This window comes from Crocuta crocuta, unplaced genomic scaffold (genome assembly GCF_008692635.1).
Source record: "Crocuta crocuta isolate KB4526 unplaced genomic scaffold, BGI_CrCroc_1.0 scaffold125, whole genome shotgun sequence".
Lineage (NCBI taxonomy): Eukaryota > Metazoa > Chordata > Mammalia > Carnivora > Hyaenidae > Crocuta > Crocuta crocuta.
In genome coordinates, this window is record NW_027531143.1 from 5,363,247 (window position 1) to 5,384,695 (window position 21,449).

General features: G+C 38.9%; 1 long non-coding RNA gene across 2 annotated transcripts in view; it reads left to right on the forward strand.

Moving 5' to 3' along the window:
* Positions 1-9,251: 9,251 nt before the first annotated feature.
* Positions 9,252-21,449, forward strand: part of LOC144237420 (uncharacterized) — a 510,168-nt gene continuing 497,970 nt past the window's right edge. For both annotated transcript variants that reach the window (XR_013336849.1, XR_013336850.1), the window contains exon 1: positions 9,252-9,355. This is a non-coding gene — a long non-coding RNA (uncharacterized LOC144237420). The remainder of the gene's footprint in view (positions 9,356-21,449) is intronic.

Sequence of the window (21,449 nt, forward strand, 5' to 3'; positions counted from 1 at the left end):
CTATCTCTGCCCCCCCCAAAAAAAAAATCTTAAAAAAACATATTCCTCTTATACTATAAAATGTATTAATGGGTTTGCTTTCACAGATTTTGGTGGCAGCTACCCTTTCAGCTCTAGCAACTCTTTAGATTATAGTCATTATAAACAGCACAAAGAACACAATGTGCTATCAAAAATGAAAAGCCAAAACAGTAAGACAAGAAGAATAAATCTATTGTTTAGTTAGCACAACACAAGATTTTACTTTTATAATATTTTAAAGGAACTAAAAGAGAATCTTCAGTAACTTTTCCTTCTTAAACATGTTGTTTATGTGTGGTATAAAGGACCAAGGCTTATTTACATATTGGTAATGTATTTATTTTTCAACCTTAGAACAGGAAGTAGTATATAAATCTTGTTAAAAATGAAGCTTTATAATTCATAATTAATATCAACCATAAATATATGAATCAAAATAAGTACGATTTTGACAATTATTCAACAAACCCAAAGTGAAACATGAATCTGAATAATTAATGCTGCCCAGAATATTTGGGTTATTTTGGTAGCCCAAATTATTCAAATTCATTATCTACTTGAGCTATGTTTCTTTTCTGACTTCTAATTTCATATGGCAATTAATTATTTTTTCCATTTTAACATAAGCAGTCATTTCCTTCCATCTTCTAAATCTTTGTTAAATGTCACAGATAAGAGTTTACTAGCTTTCTTTTAGGGCAGCCTCAGGACATTGCCGTGTTCTAACATATATTCTGAATTTTAGGTCGTTCCATGCTACGTGTGTGACTAAATCAAACCCTATACTCAGAAGAAGAGAAGGGGTTTAGTTAGTGGATAATCTTCATTTTCAATTAGTATAAAAAGAAACTTCATTCTTTAGTTTAATATTACATGTAAAATCTTAAATTTGGAAGAGCTTGTTATAGTTTTTGGATAATGGGTGGATCTCTGAACAGAGGCTCAAATTTTAGGAATATGGACACTTTGATGATTTGGACATTGATAATCCACGTTGCTTTGAGCAAATCATCAAAACTTTCTGTATTGTAAAATGACAATACTAGTACCATCTTCCTAGCTCCTTCCTATGACTTTGTTTTAAGGCTCTAAGGGTAGAATGGATGCGACAATAATATTGAATATTAGAGATTATTGTCATTTGATCTAATCTGATTGTGTAATTATTTTTTTCATTAAAATTTTTTTTTTAACATTTTTGAGAGAGAGAGAGACTGACACAGAGAGAGACAGAGACACAGAATCTGAAGCAGACCCCAGTCTCTGAGTTGTTAGCACAGAGCCTGAAGTGGAGCTCAAAATCACTAGCCACGAGATCCTGACCTGAGCTGAAGTTGGATACTTAACCAAGTGAACCACCCAGGCGCCCCTGATTCTATAATTAAAATGTAGTGTATTTATCTTCAGAACACTCTCCCTTCAGCAGATTTATTTCATTCTCTGGTGTGATGATCTTTTGTATTTAACAAGTCATTTGTGGTTCATTTAGAAACTAACCATAAACACCAAGTTCATTTGCTTTTAAGCTATTGTTGATGTCAATGAGTGACCAAAATTCTAATAGGGCAATTTAGATGTTAGATGAAAAGGGTTTTTTGTGCAAAATTTTGTGGCATTTCTGGCTCCTCAGTGCCTTTCATAGTTACTCTCAAGTTAGAGTCAGTGGGTTTTTCAGAGAAAATCTTGGTTTCCAGAAAAAGTCTGGGCCTTCTCAGTGTCCTAGTCTTGCTCAGATATATGAACCAGAGGAGGCCAACCCAACTGTCACTACAAATGCCTTTTACAATCACTGTCATAGGAAGGGAGAGTGGACACTGGAGGATTTACTATGTGATTTGTGTGTCTTCTTCATGGGGTACCATTTCCCCTTCTTCATGTTTTGAATTGTCAGTCCGTCATGGGTCAGCTGTGATATCACATTCCTTGCTTAGTTTTTGCGTGTAGAATTAGGCACTCTTGCCTCTTAGTGTTCACATCCCTTTCTCTGGTACCCTGGTAGATCACTTATCCACTCAGATCAAAATTACAGTTCACCCTTGAGCAACACATAAACTGCATGGGTCCACTTAAACATGGATTTTTTTTCAATACATACAATACAGTACTGCAAATATAGTTTCTCTTATGCTTTTCTTAGTAACATTTTATTTAGCTTAATTTATTGAAAAAATACAGCACATAACACGTATAGGTATTAATCAACTGTTTATACTGTCAGAAAGGCTTCTGGTCAACAGTAGGCCATCAGTAGTTAAATTTGGTGGCAGTCAAAAGTTACACGATTTTCGACTGTGTGGAGGTTGGCACCCCTAACCCCTTGTTGTTCAAGGGTCAGCTGTATTTGTTTCTATGCTGCTTCTCCCTTTACCCTTGAGCTCAGCGGTTGTGTCCTTTGTTGCTGTTTCCCCAGTAGTGACTCCCCAGGGATGAGCACAGTCAAAAACTCAATGCTGAATGCATGAATGAATTACTTCTATTTTTATCAGAGCCATGTGTTAGGGTGAATTTTTGACTTGGGTTTTGTTCAAATCTGTTTAATAAATAGCTAAATGAAAACATTTCGCTGATTTCTGGTATGTTTTAATTAAACTGTAACTATGGAGGTAATTTTCCTAAAAAATCAATATAGTACAATGCTCCAAAGTAATGGCTTTGTTTTTCTGATATTTTAGATGATAGCTTCAGAAACAGCTAATGCAACTCCTTAATTTCTTCAGCCAGGAAGGAAGGTAATTTTTATCCCTGATTAATGAAAAAAGACACACGAACAAAAAACACCACCATCTTATGCTCCCTCAAAGCAGGATAGGCTTTTATTCCAGCCATGGAAAAATTGCTTGGAGGCTGAGAGTTTCAGCAGTTTTCAGGGCACGTACAGAGTGGAAGAATCCTTTTACCTGTTGGCAGCTTTGGCACTGACTTGAGGTCCTGGTAGGCCCCTCTCTGTTTCCCTCCCCCACTGGTCTTGCCATGCCCTGCCATCGCCACTGCTGTTCTGGGATCTAGAAGATCTCTTTTCTATCCTCCTTTGTTGGCCGTATCCTGGGTCCCTGTCATCATCCATCTATCTTCTACATTATTCACTCTACCCTATCCTTCCCAGCACCTGCATTCAGCTGCTGGTGCATAGACACAAAGCTCTCAGCCTTAGGACTGTACTACCTGCAGGGACTCATATCATCTCCCCCCTACGCTAAGCTGGAGGCTCTGGATGAATCCATGGATTGACTCAGATGGAGCCAGGGTTCTAAATAAGCTGCCTATTTGCTCCTTGAAGTACAAAACCCCAGTCCACAGAAGGTAAGAATGTCCTAAGAACTTAAGAGATTTCTCAAAACAGTGGGCACATTTTCCTAAATTTCTGCTGAGCTTACTGGAAATGTATATAAGCCTGTCTTAAACCATTTGGAACATGCCATTCCCATCTCCTAATAGGTTTTTAACTCAATTTTCACATTAGAATGTATAATATTCTATAGGAAAAAGGCAGCCTTGCCAATATAATTTCAAGGTGACTGCATCTTTTATGTAACATATGTCTAATGCCCTGGGTATAATAACTACCACTGTGTAACATCCTTTAAATTTCCATGGGTAATTAATTGATAACTGTTCTGTGGATGTTATATAAACCCTTTATTAAAACACATAATTCAATAAAGAGAGATTTAAGTCCAAAGCAAGTGAAGGACGGCCTTTGGTTTTCTTTGCTTTCATGTGCAGCTGAATTGGGGCTTCCAGGTGGGGACCATTGCCCTCTTCAAAGATGGGGTGATCATTCTTGGGGAAAGAGAGAAACAACCATCCATCAGTCCTTTCATGAAACAACCTTAAACTATGAAAAGCACAACCACTATGAAAAGCACAACCAATCTGGAGGCCTGTCCTCTGACTGGGGTTAGCCTCTGTGGTTGGCACTCGGAACTTCCTGTAATGAAAGACAAATTAGCACACCGCACTTATAAACAGGGGAATCAATGAAACCAAAAGAAATGGCCACAGGAAAATATAAATTAAACGGGAGATAAACAATGATGTCCTCAAATATTGGAAATACTCCTCATCCAACAAAGGCTCCTTTGTATTGTTTTGCTAAAGCTGACTGTAATTTCGATGTTTCATAAAAATTTAAGTGGAGATTTTCTTTCCGTGGTAGACATAAATCTCCTGGAGGAAAGATTTTATACGTAATTCCAATTTTGTGGTGCTAAGAAAACAAAGAACAGGTGAAGATTTTACTGCAGGTAATTTTGTAAATTATTAAAGAAAAAACCTTCCACAGCCATGCCATAAACACGCTATCAAAAACTAAAATAGCAAATCAACAATACCTTTTTTAGGTATGATACTCAAACCCTAAACTGGAAATAAAACTGCCTATAAATATTTACTGGTAAGATGACTCTGTGATAATAAATAGCTCTTTCAAACCAATGCAGAAAATATCAAAATACTGAAATACAACTGTGACTAAATATGTAAAAGAAGTGCAATCTAATATATGCAGCACATATCAATGTGTATGCTAAGGCTTTGTTGAAAACTGCATCTTTGAGATTTTAAATTATTTAAGGGGCATAAAATAATTCATTACAAATCTGCTTTTAAGAAAGTACAGAATTAGATGTATAATGGGCTCATTCATAAAGCTTAGGAATATTTTTTATTAATTTTTTAATATGGCATGTGCACAGCTCAAGGAAGTTTTTTTTCCATGTGTGGGAAACAATATCTATACTTGGCAGTTTGCTGGCTTCCACCTTTCCAAAGAAAGTCAAAGAAAGAACACTTGGCATAATGAAATATGGCTTGAAAGAAATGGAAAGTCTCTGTGACTGGTTGATCAACATCTTTATCTTTTGACACAAAAATTTATTGCAATAGATTGTTTATTCCCTCAAGTTTTAGAGAACCATAAAAGGAAATTATGTTTGAGCCTCATTTTATTGCTAGAAATAGTTTAATGCTGAGAGTGTGTGTCCTACTTTGGTCAAGAACCTACTGGCACTTTTCTATCAAACGGAAATGTTATTCCAATGACCTAAACCTAAAGTATCTTATAGGACTGTGGCAGAATTCTGGAGAAACTGGACATACACTGAATGAGAGAAAGAAATTCAAGGGAAGACAAAGTAACAGAGAGAAGACAAACACAGAGAAGCAGAGAGGGAGACCAGGAGTGGAGGCAGAGAAGGACAAGGGGGAAGAGATGGAGACAGAGACAGGGGTGAAAAAAATCTTCCTGGTGAGTGACCAAGGGTCTAATTGTTGCTTTCAAAGTTAATTTAACAATCTTTGCCAAGGTTACATTGCCAAGGTTAATGTAATTGGTGACCTGATTCCCATTTTTGGTTATCATCTGATTATGAATATATGTTTGGGACAATTTATTATGTCAGTCTGTTGCTCACCATTTTTATCTTTGGATTTCTCTGCACAGCAGAAGAGTTTAAAAGACAATGGAAATTTCAAAAGAAGCTCACTCTGCTCCTCCCTGCTGTCCCTGCCCAGAATGAAGCACATTACCCAGTGGTTTACCTAAAAATCCAGTGGCCAAAGCTTATTAATGTGAAATCAATCTAGTGCCTGGCTCACTCAGTCAGGCCCCTGGGAATCTCATCAGATGTTGGCAGCCAAGGTATTTGAAGAGAGTGCTACAGCTGCTTCTGGTAAGAATTCCATACAGCCTGGTGCCAACTTGAGTTAATCTGTCTGTGGTTTCCTCCAATCTAGGGTTACCTTTGGAGCATCCTAATTGAGGTACTTCACCTCATTCTTCCTTCCTTATTACCTGCCAATGTATAGGTTAGCCAAAAGACCAAGAGGAAGTCCCACAGGCTACTCCAGACAATTTATGTGAAGCTGGCTCTCGTGCACGTAACAGAGTAGCTAGTGTTACACTGAAATGGAATTGCTCTTTGTGTGCTTTAGAGGAAGTGGTTTAGAGTCTAGAAATAGGAACTGCTACACTCTATACTGTCCTTATGGATATTCCCTGGTTCCAGTAACGTGTTCATAAATTCCAAGTGACACCCCTAAAACCAACTTGGTCCTGCTAAAATCTCAGGGTACACTGGTGCTATGAGTAAGGGTGCAGACTGTGAGCACAGTGAGGAGATTCATTTTCACTATGAGAAGGTCAATCCTGTTCAATGCTTTCCATATAGACAATGCCATTTAACTTACTCTCTGACCAATTGTACTGGAGGATTGATTTTTTTTGGTTTTGCTTTTTCTCACACAGATTTAACTGTTTTATGAACAGGGTTCTTTATGTGGGAAAGGTATGGGCAATATTCTCATGTTCCCATCCAAAAAAAAAAAAAAAAAAAAAAGGCACCCAAGTCCCATACTCCTCTTTGAAATTTATATCTAGAAATTTCTCCTCTAGTTAAAATTTCAGGCTAATCTGTCTTTGCCCACACTGCTCTGTCTACAGAGCCTTCTCTTTTTGGCATGCCTGGCCACACCTAATCATGTTTGTAGACTTGGTTTTGGTTTCACCCTTTCCTAACATCTGTTCTGACCAGCCTCCTCTCTCTACCTTTTACCTGGTAGCATAGATACTTTTACTTCCTCTACACTTCCGAGGATGGAGCTCTTAATTCCCCATGGCAGAGGCTGTTATCTTAGAAGTATTTGCATTCCCAGTATATGACCAGGAACATAATAGGTGTTCAACCAAATGAATGGATGAATGAAAAAAATGGAAAGAGTTTAGGCTTGGTCTCAGTCAGATCAGTGTGTGAAAATCTAACTTTCTCTCTTATTAGCCATATGACTTGGGCAAATTATGTTTCCAAATTTCATTCAAAGCATTTGTGAAATAGGGCTAATAATAATACCTGCTTCCTAGAGTTCTTCAAAAGATTAAATAAGATAAATATATCAAGTGTCTAGGACATAACAAGCACTAAAGTAAAGTCCTTCTTCCCCTGTGAATACATAAATGTGTGAATTTGTGTTTGTGGAACAGATATTGAAATAACCAAGGTCAGTGGAAGGAAACATCTAAAAACCTAGCATTTTGGTCTTTTCCGGAAATCTCTGTTCCTATCTTCACCCTCATTGTGGGAGTCCTTTCCTCATGATTATATGCAATGTCCGTGTAGTTGATTTAGTGACTTATCATTAATGCTTGAAAGAGCTCTGATTGGTCTTCCCATTCCTAAAATGGTGAGATAAAAATTAATGTACTTAACTGTCTTCAGTCATTTATTTCAAAGAAGATATTTGACTATTATGTTTTTAATTTTACATATGTCACAATCAATTTTCTTGTCACCTCCAAAACTTATTCTTTCATTTGTGGCTTCTGGAAATGTTTATTATTTGACTGGCAGTATTTAGAAGGTAATAATAAGAAATAATCAGTAATACTCAAAATGAAGGTAGAGAGGGCATTTTTTAAAAGTAAAAAAAAAGAATCTGAATTTTAAAAATGTTTTATTCAACAACTAAGGCATCCAAACTATCTGAGAGATTTAATGGCTCATCTTATAGCTGCTGAAAAGAAAGAAATAATCTATTCGTATGTGGCCCTGAATACAGAATAGGAAAGATACAAAGCTTTATAATATTTCAAGCATCTTTAGTTTGTGTTCTGGAAAGCAGAGATGGGGCTTTAAATTATTCATTGAAAATGGGATTTTTTTCTTTTTCTTTTGTATTAAAATAATTTATTTGAATTTAAAAAATCCCAATTCACTTCCCACCAACCCCTGCTCCCATCCTTGCCTCTTGCAACCACCAGTCTTTTTTCTGTATCTAAGAGCTTATGTGTTTTGTTGGTGTTATTGTTTTAGATTCCGGGTATAAGAGATATAAAACAGTATTCATCTTTTTTGTCTGAGTTCACTTAACATAATGCCCTTGATGTTCATGCATGTTGTTGCAATGGTAAGACATTATTCTTTTTTATGGTTGAATAATATTCCTGTGTGTGTGTGTGTGTGTGAGAGAGAGAGAGAGAGAGAGAGATTGTGAGACACATATATCTCACAATTTCTTTATCTGTCCATCCTTGAATGGACACTTAGGCTGTTTCTATATTGTATTGTTTGCTCTGTGACTTTTTGTTTTTAAGTTTATTTATTTTGAGAGAGAGTGCAAGTGGGGAAGAGGTAGAGAAAGAAGGAGATAGAGAATCCCAAGCAGGATCCACACCGCCACTGCAGAGCCAGATGTGGGGTAATGAGTGAAATCCTGATCTGAGCCAAAGTCAGATGCTTAACCAACTGAGCCACCCATGTGTCCCTGCTCTGTGACTTCTATTTGGTACTTTCTTATTATTTCCAATCTGTTGAAGTTTTCATTGTGTTTATACATTCTTCTCCCGAGTTTAGTGAGCACCGATCAGGACTCCAGATGAGGCTGTATAAGCTCCTTTCTGGGAGATAACGGGGAGCTGCAGCAAGCAGAGTGCCCAGATGGCATCCACAGCCTACGACCCTTAATAGCAGCTTCATCTGCCACTACATGTGTGCCATACCTGAAGCATTCTTCTCAGTCGGACGCTCTCCGACAAGCCAAGTGGCCTCTTTCACAGAAAGAGTGTGGGGTGTGCCTCAGTCGGCTGTCTGTGTAGAGCCCTGGGGATTGCAGCTTGCCAAAGACCAGTCCTCTGCTTGCACAGTCCGGTGCCCCCAGGAAGGTAAGCCACCAGAGCCAGGATATCCGGGGTGCCCCCTAGGAGTCAACCTTTGGGTAAAGCTGCCCTCCAGGAGAGGCTGGCTCTGCGGCAGGGCAGAGGGTGAGCGGAAGACAGTGCTTGCCCTCCGAGGTCTTCGGACAGGATTGCAGTCAGCCGGCAGAGGTTTAATGAGAAGCCTGCCCCTCAGGCCACAGCCATGATCATTAGTTAATAGGTCTCCTCCGCAGAAAGACCCACGTCAGGGTCTGTTGCCTCTAGCTGTGCCTTGCTGATACCAGCCGTTCCATCTCCCTTCCTCTCTCTGCTGGTTACAATTCTGGGAGACCCCGAGTGTAAGAACTCGGCTGGCCGCTGGAGCCCAGCAACAGAGAGGTGTCTTTTGGCAGCAGTCACAAGAATGGGCACAAGACCTAGGGGCATGCGTTCCTTTCTGGGTGGCACGGATGATTCCAATGTTGTTAGCAGGAATTCGAGCTCCGCCGGCCGCCAGGCGGACAACCAGCGGCCCCCAGGGAGCGGGCGCCGTAGTCTCCTTCCGGTGGAGACGCGTGCTCTGGAGCAGGCGCAGGAGCGCGAGCGAAGATGGCGCCGCCAGCGTCCGCGAGGGCGGTGTTCCGCAGCCGCCCGGGTTGTGTGTTGGATTACAGGCCTGCCCCTCAGACCAAGGATTAACGTAAACTGGTGAGCCTCCTTTAAAGTCGCGGTGTGATCCGTTGCCTCTGAGTTGGGCCCTGCGGCGGATGAGTCCCAGCGTGTGAACCCTTTATTGCTACGCTCCTGTGGGTCTTGGGGCAGGAGACCAAGGCCTTCACAGTAAGATGTTTAGGGGGGACTCATCTCTCAAGTGCCTGTCTTAAATTTTGGGGCGCTCCATGTGGTGTTCAGACTCTTGGCTCCTAAGGGAGAAACTTGGGGTTTTGCTTTTCCTCCAGGTGGAGGGGTCACTGCTCCAGCGGTGGGGTTTATGGTGAGATTCTGTTCCAGCCTCTCCTACCTGCTTTGAAGTAGTTTTTTTTTTCTCTTATGTTCCTTGTGTATTCATCATTCAGCCAGAGTTTAGGCTTTCAAATATATTTTTTTTAATCTTTATTTTTGAGAGAGCGCGAATGAGCGCGAGCGAGCGGAGGAGGGTCAGAGAGAGAGGGAGGCACAGAATCTGAAGCAGGCTCCAGGCTCCGAGCTGTCAGTCAGCAGAGAGCCCGACGCGGGGCTCAAACCCACGAACCGCGAGATTGTGACCTGAGCCGAAGTCGGATGCTCAACCGACTGAGCCACTCAGGCGCCCCAAATTTATTATTTTTTTTAATCTTTATTTTTGAGAGAGAGCGAACAAGCGCGAGCGAGCGGAGGAGGGTAGAGAGAGAGGGAGACACAGAATCTGGAGCGGGCTCCAGGCTCTGAGCTGTCAGCACAGAGCCCGACGTGGGGCTTGAACTCAAAAGTGCGAGATCGTGACCTGAGCCGGGCCGACGTTGGACGCTTTAACGGACTGAGCCACCCACACGCCTCTAGAGTTTAGGTTTTTAAAGAGGACATTGTTCCATTTGTAGCTGTAGACTCAGCACATCTGTGGAAGTGAGTTGAGGATCTTCCTACATCGCATCTTGAACTTTGCATCTACAGTGGAAAATACTGGAAAACAAGCCTGAATAAGAATTAATCATAAATTCTTATAATTACAGAGCGTCTTTCGTCCCAGCATCTTAAGGAGTTTAGTATTTTTCCCAAAGGCACTGCTTAATGCCCTTCTCATGCAGTTGGCTTACAGCACACTGATAAGGTGAATCAGGCAAAATAGCGCCTAACCTTGAAAAGATTGAGCCACTGCCTCGCGCGCTTGGGTGGCTCAGTGGGTTAAGGGTTTGTGGGTTGGAGTCAGGCATGGGGCCATGTGCAGACAGCTCAGAGCCTGGAACCTGCGTCGGATTCTGTGTCTCCTCTCCCTGCCCTTCACTCCTTCACTCGCTTTCTGCCTCCCCAAAATAAGTAAAAGTTAAAAAATTAAAAAAAAAAAAAGATTGAACCACTTTAGCAAGACCAAACACAAAGCTCATTCTAGTAAATTCTGCTTTTTTTTTTTTTTTTTTTTTTTTTGGAANACTGTTTTTTTAGGAGCTGATAAAGCCAGCCAAAGCTTTTAGCCTCTTCCCACAGTCAGTGCTTTGCAGCTTGGACTAGCGCTTTTTGTTTCCATGATAAGTCAAATTCTTCATTTTTATGCACAGTCATGGCCCTTCTGTTTGCTGGCCCACTGGGACATATATTAATCATTTTTTAATAGCCCATTAGGTGTAGTCATATCCTGTGGCAACCAGGTCTCTATTAATTGCAAAGTCTTTAGCTTTGTGCAGCGTATCTAATAATACATCTGCTTAGGTAAAGAGTCAGCTTGGAAATAATGGTCAAAACAGTGTTTTTTAAGTTTTCACTGGATCATGTGCTTTTTTGGGGGTGGAAGGCAATACCTTAAACTATGTGTGTTAACTACGTAGAATATTACAAGTAAATGCCAGTAGACTATTCAAATTATAGTGGCTAGTTCACCATCTGTGTAATAGATACAAAGTATGACTAAATATACATACATTACAGTTCCTGTTTAGGCCTCAGTAAACCTGTTTCTAATAAGTAACAGTCTTCCTACATCAAGATGGCTCCTTTTTTTCTGAAACCTTATTCCTAGACTACATAATGCTTAATATTTACAAATAAGATATGGTATATATTAACTTGTACATGGTAGTAACAGTTTGGTTCTAAAGAGAATTGACACTTATTGAACATCACCGTGCCTGGCACATCGTTTCAGATCATTGTCACAATGAGACATTGGGATTATTTTCAGAATTTGAGATAAGAAACTTGAGTTTCAGAGCAGCAAATGATCTAATTGACTGTATGCTGTGTCCAAGATTATTCAGTTAATACATTAAGACTAGCTGATATTTTTCTTTGTGATCAAGGAATTTCCTAAATGTAATATAATCTAAAAGAAATAATATTTGAACTGTTAAAACCAATAAAAATTTAAATTACTTTAGACTAGTGCTTTGCTATACAACCAGTCTGCAAACTTCAAAATGGCAAGGACTATGTCTGCCTTATTTATCATTGTGTCCGAATGCCTACCCAGTACCTGGCACAGATTAGGTGAATAAGTATATGTAGAATAAATTAATGCTATCTTTTATGGTCATGCTTGTCACCTTATAAATGACCACACATGTAGATATTTCCTAAGTTGAGTTATGCCTTGATTTTATCCTCTAGGGAGAAATAAAGCTCATATATTATGTTAGAAATATCAGAACAAATCAATCTTCATAAATTAAATGAAACATTGTTGCTCCTTTTGAGAAGGCTCACCATGTTTCTGATGGATTGCACAATAGTACAATTTTGATTTCATGAAATCAGCTGATACTGCTTTGTTGCTATACCGCATGGTAGTTACATAAAGTTGAATAAAATAGTGGCCCTATTTACAGTAACTGGCATGACAAAATGGAAAACAGTTGGATGCAGGGGTCAGGGAAAAAAAAGGCACTAGGAACATGTGACCTTGGACATATTATTTAGCTTATTCCAGACTTGATTTCTTTATTTTTTTTATTAACTGTTTACTTTCATTACAGTTAGGAGTGTCTTTTATAAGTTGCATATCTCTGAATTTTGTTTTAATCTGTGTGATAGAATTTCTATTTTATTTGGAGAGCTTCGGCACTTTGGTATGTTTCAATTGTTACTATTTTTTATTTTGGGCTTTCCATTTGTCCTTTTTTTCTGTTACATTTTTTATTAAGACTTTTTGTTACCACCTTTTTTAGAGCAGTTTTAGGTTGACAGAAAAATTCAGGGAAAGATACAAAGATTTCCCATATACCCCTTGTCTCTACACATACATAGCTTCCTCTATTATCAACATCCTCCACCAGATGAACTTACGCTGACACATCATAATTACCCAAAGTCCATAGTTTACATTATGATTCACTCTTTCTGTTGTAGATTGTATGAGTTTCGATAAGTGGACAGTGACTTGTGTCCATCAGGTACATTTTTCCTGCTTCTTTTTTCCCTTAATAAATTAATTTATTTTACGTGCTGGATGAATTTCTAACCAGAGTTGCCCTCCCTCTTCAACACCCATCCATCTCTCCAAATCTTTCTCTTTTCTTCCTTCTTTAGAAATTGTACAGTTCATATTTATTCCCTTAGAGGTTTCATAACTATTTTAAAATGCATACTTTACTAACTATAAATAAAAGGATTTTAGAAAGCATTAACTCTTATCAACTCCTTCCCAACTAAACATGCCTTTATTTGAAGTATTTTCCACTTAGCTTGTTTCTTGATTCCTCCACATTCAGCAAATTAGTCATTGTCATTTTTTTAATGTAGTGTTTTATTAGCCTGGATTCCCCAGAAAACAGAACCTAAAACAAAAGTTTACAAGCAAGTAGTTTATTTGGGATGGTGGAGTGAAATAGGGAAAGAGGGAGGGGAAGTGTAAATACAGGTTGTTGAATTAACCCTTCTTAGAGGGGAATATGTGTGCAGTCTTTTCGTACCATGGGGTGAGCCTCACTGAATGAATCTCAGGTTGTCCATTTTGGGGAAGAAGTGAGGGACATTATACATTGGTTACTAGTCTCCATTGGTTAGAAGCTTCTGTTTATCCTTTGAGGCATTAATTACTTGCTAGTCTTGAGTTAAGCATGTGTAAGAATTCCCAGGGCAGGAAGTGAAAGGTGCAGCATTGTCAGGCTACAGCTGTGTGAAGTTGATTAAAATCTGCATACATTTGGCTGGTGCAGCTCTGGCTGGAATAAAAGGTTTGCCCAAGAAAATTTGAAGAGGCACACAAGAAATGTCCAACTCAACATGTCTTCTTCCTTCTTGATCATTTCCTTCTGTTTAAAGAAGATCCTTTGCAATTTCCCTTAGTGAAGGTCTTTTTGTGGTAAAAATATCGGTTTTTGTTTTTCTCAGAATGTCTGTTTCTTCCCTCCCCTTCCCAGATTGCTTCCCTATTTCAACATAGATAAAACTCTATGCTGAAAGTTAGTTTCTCCTAAAATTTTGAAGATATTATTTTACTGTCTCCAGATTCTATTGGTGATTTAGAGAAGTCAACCATCAGTTTAGTTGCCTTATTTGTTTGTAGACGAGCTGCCATTTTTCTCTGGTTGCATTTAGAGTCCTCATTTTCATTTTGTACCCTACAGTTTCATTCTGATTTATCTAGATGTGATGTCCTTATCAATCCCTGTATGAGGTTTTATGGAGTTTCCTGCATCTGACTGCTAATATTGTTTCATTAATTCTGAAAAAAGTTGTAATAAAAAAGTAACAGAAAAAAGGACAAAATCCCTCAGTTATTATGTCTTTGAATATTGTCTCTTTCCAAGTTTTTCTATTAATTCTATCCAGAACTTTGATTAGATTGTCTCATATTTTATTTCTGTGAATCTGTGTCCATATTTTCTATTTCTTTGTTCCTTTAGAGTATGTTCTGGATCCTTTTAAAAAAAAACCTATCTCCAGTTCACTAATTCTCTCTGTGGTGCTATTTATTCTTCTTTTTAATGCATCCATTAGTTCCTTTAAATTAAGTAATTATATTTTTAATTTATAAAAGTTCTATTTTGATTATTTTTCAAATATGTTTGGCCATTCTTTTAATCACTCATTCACTGATCAATTTTTATGTTTTTCTTCCTTTTAAAAAAAATTTTGAACAGAGCAGTGTTATTCATTTTCTATGCTGTAATTCCTAAAGTCCTTATGGGTGTATATCTTATTTCTCCTATTTCTCCTGATTCTTGTTAGTGGTGTCTACTCTTCAGGTATGTTTTGTGATTTGAGTTTTTGTTTTAATTTTTTACTGTGGGTAGTCTGTTTTCCTTACATATTCAGTGCTGTTTTCCAAACACTAGGTTGAGGCCTTTAGGCAGGATTTATTTTTGCTTTTGGCAGTTAATGGTTGGCACTAGCAACTCTGGATCATTTAAAAAAAAAATTAACATTTATTCATTTTTCAGAGAGAGAGAAAGACAGAGCATGAGTTGGGGAGGGGCACAGAGAGTGGGAGACAGAATCAGAAGCAGGCTCCAGGCTCCCGAGCTTTCAGCACAGAGCCCTACTCAGGGCTTGAACTCATGGAATGCGAGATCATGAACTGGGCTGAAGTCGGACGTTTAACTGACTGAGCAACCCAGGTGCCCCATCTCTGGATCATTTTATATTAAATTACCCACTTTTGATATGTTATCAAAATCATATAGGTAAACAAAAAATTGGATCACTAACCTGGATGTGGGACAGTTGCATTTACAAATGGCTAGGAGAAATCTATTTCCTCCACCCAGAACCAAAATGATGGCAAGAAAGTCTCTTCACTAACTACCACTATACAGCATATTTCATTTTAAGTTTACTCTTGCGTTGAGAATAGAGATCTTTGGAATTGCATTCAGTGCAGGTGTCTTCTACTAGATCATTTACCTTGAACCACCTCCAATTTTATTTCCTATCGGCATCTGTCAAAAATGAAACCCAAGATTTCCAAGACTTGGCAAAAACTCTTAGGGCAAAAGCAAACTTTGGAATCGACTTTACTCAAGGGTTCTTTTACTTTGTTTTTAGTTCTATGGATTTTTTTTTTTAATATTATGCCTGCTATATTTTTAATATTATGCCTGTTATGATATACATTAAAACAATATGATTTTATATTCTATCTAACACCGTAGTTGTTTCAATCAGGAGCATTTAGAGATAGGAATATATTTTTCATATTATAAATAATTGTTGTCTTCCATTTTCCCCTCTAAATGTATATTTTAATCATTTAAACTCAATTTAATCACCCCCATTCTCTTCTTTCTGGTACACTTTCTTCTCCAGATTGTTCTTCCTTCCTTGCCCTTCTTCTGTTTCCCTGCTTTTACCCTCCTTTCCCTTTCTTAGTAAAATAAAAATTGGAAAGAATCTAGCGTCAACAATTTACACTTGGTGATTGATTTATTGCATTTTAATGTAGTTTTAATCTTTCAGTCAGTTACCTTTTATACATCCCTTTCTGTTATATAAAAAGACGACTTTCTCTCTCTTGTTTGCTGACATTTAAAATTCTTTTAATAGGGGAAAAATTGCTTTTGGACATAAATACTACTGAATATCATTTTCCACAAGTCTGTGCTGATGGTAAATGTAATTTAATATTTTTCGCTATAACAATAGCTCCCTTTTATTGAACACTTGGTATTTGCTGGGTACCACGCTAAATGCCTTACCTCCATAATCTCAAATTTTCAAACCATCTGTTAAATTAAATACTATTGCCTTTATTTTATTGATGAGGAATACTAAGGCTCTAGTGGATGAGGTAATTTAGCCAAGTTTACAGAGTTAGTGAGATTCTCACTCTGGCTTGTCTGGCAGGTCCCCAAACCTTTTCTCACTGTTCTCTACTGTCTCTCTTGAGTAGCTGTACTTATAAAACTGCTTCATGATCTTTCTCCTTGGATGACTGCTAATGTTTATGGGAAATATGAGAAGGCTTAGTTTTAGTTGTTTCTGGGTGACTTATTTCTAGGTTCTGAGTAGAGCATAGAAGTTTTGAGATGAGGATATTGGGCCATATATATCTTGGCTATATATGTTTCTTCCGATAACTGGAAGCCTGTACGATAAGCTTTCTGCTTTTAGACTTCCCCAAACCCAAATTTTATCCTCCTTTTGCTATAAGATCTTTGAATCATAATTTTTTTTCTAGAACATGTGATATTATTTCAGTTAGTGTTGATACGATCAGATCATAATTGGCTCATTTACTGGCATACTAGAATATATCCCTAATGTCTCATATATTTTGAGCTCTGGTAATAAAGTTTCTGACAATAAAGGGTGCTGTTTGAGCATAACTTCTTATGCTTCTTAATAGAGGCATTACTCTGCTTCCCTAACAAAACCCCTTTTGGATGAAAGCCAAGAAGGACTGGTCCTGTGCTGAAATCTGCTATATTCACTGCAGAGTGGTTCCAGAGCACAGCTTTTTAAACTCACTCATTGACTCATGCTGTCTTTTCCCCTCAGGCAAAGAGGGCAGTGCCTTGCCTCTCATCTCCTGAGATGATGGGGGTGTGAACAGGATAGATGGGAAAGCCAATTAAGTGCTTTGTATTTCTAAGACAAACTATTATTAACTCAAGCTACCCCATTAGAAAAAAGTTTATTACATTTTGCAAAGAACACATTTAAATAGAGTAGAAATTATGTTTAGCATGCACAATTTATATAAATGCAGTATTAAACTATGTGCATATAAACATCTGTATGATGGAAAATACAGTATGGCTGCAATTCCCATCTTTTAGAATACCGTCTTCTAAGCTGGTTACCTACTTAACTATTTTCTGCCTTCTAAGGAATGTGAGACCAAAGAATCAAAGGTGGGAAAACTTGAGATTAGACCACAGAGCATTCTCTGAGGGGCTTTTTCAGCTATCATGTGTAGGAGTACATGGGACAATTCTCAGGACAAGCAGTGATTAGCCAAAATGGCAAATTTGGCTCTGCAATATTGTGGTTGTTCAAAATGGATGTTATTCATTTAATTTGGGAAGAATGAAAGGTGTACACATTCTGTCTTGGCAGCTAGGGATTCAAAGATGATTAAGAGGCAGTTGTTACTAAGGGAGAGATATGGCACTAAGTTACAATAAAGTGGGGTAAGCTCTTCACTAAACTGCAGACAAAGACTGAAGAGTGGGATGAAGCAAAAATTCTATCTAGGGATATTAGGGAAGGTGAAAGCAGATTACTAAGAGTAAACATTTACTGTATTACTAAAATAAAATCCGCTGCTCTTTGGCTTTTGTACGACTGGGTGCTGCACCTAGCAATAAACCCACGTTTAATTCCCTTGGTTTCAATGCGGGGAAAATGAAGGAAGCAAAATCCACTATAACTCAAAAACGTTAAAATTCAAACCCAAGTGTGTGTGTGGAAGAAGGAAGAAAACTCCGTTTTCTGTTCCACCCATTTCTCCTCAGGCCCTCAAACCTGTCAGATGGGAGTTCAGCCTGCAGTGTGGCACGCTTGACACTGGTTCTAACCAAGCTGTAAAACAGAGCAGCACAGGCATTTGATTCATTATTGGCATGCTTGCTCTGTCCTGTTTGCACAAGGCAGCTCCTCTCATTAGGGTGACATGCGCCCACATCAAAGGAAAAAAAGAAAGCCCTTGACTCTTTACACACCTTCCTGAAGGGCATCTCCTCCTTTCTGTTCCCTTTCTCAGTTCTGTTGACCTAGGGCACTTTGAAGCCTTGCCTCACTGACCAGAATTCCTCAATTTGGTGGATCATAGGAGCTTTTCTCCATTCAAATGTCTGGCAGGAAATGCATTAAGACTTTATGGGAAGTCTGCCCAAAATACCTTTTTTAGTGTGAGGATATTTCAAAGAGGAATTGAAGCTGCTAATTTTAGCCCATTCCCAAGTGAATGCGTTTGCATGGTCTGGGGTGATGGCCTTAGATGTCTGTTGATAAAACAAAGGCAAGGGGCTGTTAGTGGCTTGAGTGTCAGGGTTTGGCTGCACTTGTGCTGTGGCCCCTACTGGCTGGCCATCTTCCCTTAGATGAAACTGATGTAGCATCTTGTATCTCTGACTGGAGGAGACCTGGAACAGGAAAGGACATTAGAGGATGTAAATAAAGGTCCACTTATTGGATACTTATTTTCAGAGGGATCCTGGAGTCAGTTCATTGCTTGTCTCCAGAGCCTCAGTGTCTTCTTCCAGCAAAAGCTGGGTGTTTGGATGAACTTTAAAGCTTCCTGAGTTTTGATGTGGTGCTGAAACAGAAGCTTTGAGGCTTCAGGCTGCTGACTGCCACGGAAATGTAGGGCTTAAAGCTTATCAGCAGATGTACAGAACATACGATATCCAGAAAAGTGTCTCTCCATACTAGAAACACTGGGGATTCCTTAGGTTCTATGGAAGCAAAAGGCAGACTCAATATGTTACACTGAGTACTCAAGAGCTGGCGTCTGACCTCCCGTTGTGCCTAAGCTCCCCCATCCTCTCCCTTACTCCCAGGTTTTCAGCAGCCATGGGCAACATTCTGTATTAAGGCATTTGCCCCTTTGATTTTCCTTTGTTTTGTTTGTTGGTTTGTTTTCTTTTGTTTTTTTTCTTTTTTTTCTTTTGTCCTGGTATATTAGTTTTGTAAGGCTGCTAGAGCAAAGTACTGCGAACCATATGGCTTAAAACAACAATTCTATTTTCTCACAGTTTTGGAACTAGAAGTCTGAAATCAAGGGATTGGCAGATCCCTGAGCCCTCTGAAACCTGTAGGAGAATCATTTGCCTCTACCTAGCTTCTCCTAGTTTGCTGGCAACCTTTGGTGTTCCTTGGTTTATAAATGCATCACTCCAATCCTCCATCTTTTCATGGTATTCTCTTTGAGTGTTTTCACATCATCTCTGTGTGCCCATCTGTCTCTGTGTCCAAATTTCCCCAGTCACACTGGATAAGGGTCTACCTTAATGACCCCCCTTTAACTTGATTATCTCTATAAAGACTCTGTTATCAAATAAGGCCAAACTCTGAGGTATTGGGAGTTAGGACTTCAAAATGTCTTTTTTTCAGGGGCTACAGTTAAACCATAGTACCTGGCTGGTATCTTCTGTGAGTACTCAGCTTCTAAATATTCTTTGTGATCCCTCAAGCCGAGGTTAAATATCTTTTTTTGTGAACTTCTTAGTGCTTCCTATGTCCTCTATGATGGGTTTAGTATACTGTATTTCCTACTTAACTGTATGTCTTCTACAGTAAGTGGTCAGCGTCTTGAAGCCGAGGACTGTATTCTGTATCCCTGAGTTCGCACTGTGCCTGGCACGTAGGCAGTACTCACTGAACTCACACCAAAGTGATACGAAGCAAGAAAAAAATGCTACATTTGTGAGTTGGCAAAATATTTAGCATTTACAGTATTATTTGCATTAAATAAGAAAAAAGCCTTCCAATTTCCTAAATAGGTTATTTGATGTGCAAATGACCCAGGGACTGTAATCGGGAAGGTGACTGCAATGAGTCAGAATCAAATTTGAGAAGTGAGAGGGGTGGATTGAGCATTTCCACAGCCCATGTTATAGAAGATGAATTGGACAGGGCTCTGGGACAAGTGTCTCTGTAATAATGGGGTGTGTGGGAATGAATGCTGTTGGGGTGATTAGAGCATGGAACAGCTAGTCCAAACAGCTGGCTTCTATTCCTGACTCACTCTGGATTCTCTGTGACCTCCGGCAAATCATTTACCTTCTGATGCTCTTTTAAGTAAGCTTTAAAATTAGGATGGCAATTGTGACCATGTAAACACATGGGATGTGATGAGAACTCATTTTTAGGATAGGCTTTAAAGAGATGTTCCTGAAAGCTATTATTTACTTTAAATTGATGAACAGTATGAACTGGTAAACTGGTAATATGAGCTAAAATTTAAAAAGGTAAACTAATTTGAATGAGTAGATTCAACTTCAGTGAGTTTAGAAGCAAATGTCTTCCCTACCCTCTGGTTAATAAAGCCAATAGAAGGCAAACTGCTTTATAGGAAAAAAAGATTCATCCCAAACTTCCTTTTTACCCCTTGATCTGTTTTGTTTCTTTCTGTAACAAGTTAACTGGAAAGTTGATCCTTGAAGAGGGGCTGGATGGAAACCAAAATAGCAGAAGTGGGAAGTGCAAGGGAATCACAGTTGACTTCTCCATTCCCTGGAGGATTTTAGCCATGAAAATAGAAGTAGAGACTACACTCTATTCTCTGCATGAATTTCAGAGGAAAGTAGCAGAAGCAGCTCCCCAGCTTCTGTTTGTGAGGCCAGGTGGCGGTACTGTTGTTGGAAAGGGTGCTGGCGGCCAGGGTGTTTGTGAAGTTGTGCTTGTGGGGAAATTTATGTTAAATTATTAAATTAAAGCTAGACATGTCAGAGGATGACGGGATGGGCATGGTAGAGATTGTAGAAATGTTCCTAAAGCTTCCAGTTTCTTTCTCCTTACACCTCCTCCAGGCTGCCATGTGGGTACTAGGACTGATAAGAGGAATATATGCAACAGAAATGCACATGCAGATGCAGCCCAACTGAGAATGATGCTCACTCGTTCTTTTGGAGCATTTGGAAGGAAATAAATAATACCCTGGAATCCCTGCAGCAAGGTTGCTGATTTCCTCTAGAAGTCTAGTCATTAGTTCCATACGTCTAAATGTAGGCATTGACTAACCACTGTATTCTCAGCAGTGTGTTAAGTGGTGTGGGGTTAGTCCAAAAGGGAAGAGTAAGAAAGTATGGGGTGTTATACCTGCTGCCAAATTGCTTATAGTTGGTTTATTGGGACTGGCTGTAACAGAGACAATTGTAGGAAAATCCAGGAAATATAAATTCTGTGATAAATTATGAGATGATAGTAAGTGTTGTAGCTGATTATGAAAGGAGAGACCTATGGAGAGACCTTTATGGATTTAAGAAGAGTATGGAAAATGTGAAACTTCAGCTGGACCTTGAGGGAGATTTAAGTAGGTAGCAGGGAGAGATAGGCCGGGGATGGAAACACATGTTTTTGTGCACTTATTGTCTCCTCGTCTGTCTATGGCAGGCATTGTTAATCAGTCACCCCGTAGCAGATCTGACTTTCCTTAGAGAACTATTCACATGCTGCTGTCTTACATTAATTTAACAAATTGATTAATTTTCCTGTTGCACTGCAGGCT